This window comes from Dromiciops gliroides, chromosome 6 (assembly GCF_019393635.1).
Source record: "Dromiciops gliroides isolate mDroGli1 chromosome 6, mDroGli1.pri, whole genome shotgun sequence".
Classification (NCBI taxonomy): Eukaryota; Metazoa; Chordata; class Mammalia; order Microbiotheria; family Microbiotheriidae; genus Dromiciops; species Dromiciops gliroides.
In genome coordinates this window covers 41,185,034-41,185,621 of record NC_057866.1, presented here as the reverse complement: position 1 = coordinate 41,185,621, position 588 = coordinate 41,185,034, and the positions used below count along the sequence as shown (strand labels likewise).

Here is a 588-nt window from a genome sequence, read left to right as displayed (position 1 = left end):
AGATAAAGTAAGATATTTGGACAAGTGGTCAGAAAGAAATTACAGTGGACCCTTTTCTGGCACTGGGTGTAGCCCACATACAGATCTGAGTCTCAGTTCCACCAGGGTAAAGAGGGACACCTCTTGTCAGTGATAAGGAAGAAAGGTCCTTGTGGCTGTTCCAGGGCAGAAGGGAGCACTTGCTGCTACAGAAAAGCAGGGGAATTCTTGCTTCAGCAGCACATATTCTAAAAATTGGAATGATACAGAGAAGATTAGCATGGCCCCTGCACAAGGATGATATGCAATATTTGTGAAGGATAGCAGAAGACCTGATCACAGCTCCAGTGTTAAGGAGAGCATCGGTACCTGCAGCTGCAGAGGAGGAGGGGTGCTTCCTGGATAAAGAGCAAAACACAAATCAATAGAGCAATGACCCCACCGCTTCCCAGATCATACTGCCTTAGAAGTACAAGAAAATTGCAGACCCCCCAGAAATAGATATGAAAACAGCAGGAGGAAAAAAGCAAAAGCCTGAAGCTTTTGGTGGGGGTACCTACCCATCACCAGGTGAGTAGAGTCCAACTTTAACATAAAGTTCAAAGTAAA

General features: G+C 45.2%; 1 non-coding gene across 1 annotated transcript; it reads left to right on the top strand.

Moving 5' to 3' along the window:
• The first annotated feature begins 207 nt into the window (after window positions 1–207).
• On the top strand, window positions 208–312 carry LOC122733099. Its single transcript, XR_006353703.1, has one exon. It is a non-coding gene; the product is annotated as a U6 spliceosomal RNA (small nuclear RNA).
• Window positions 313–588: the final 276 nt, after the last annotated feature.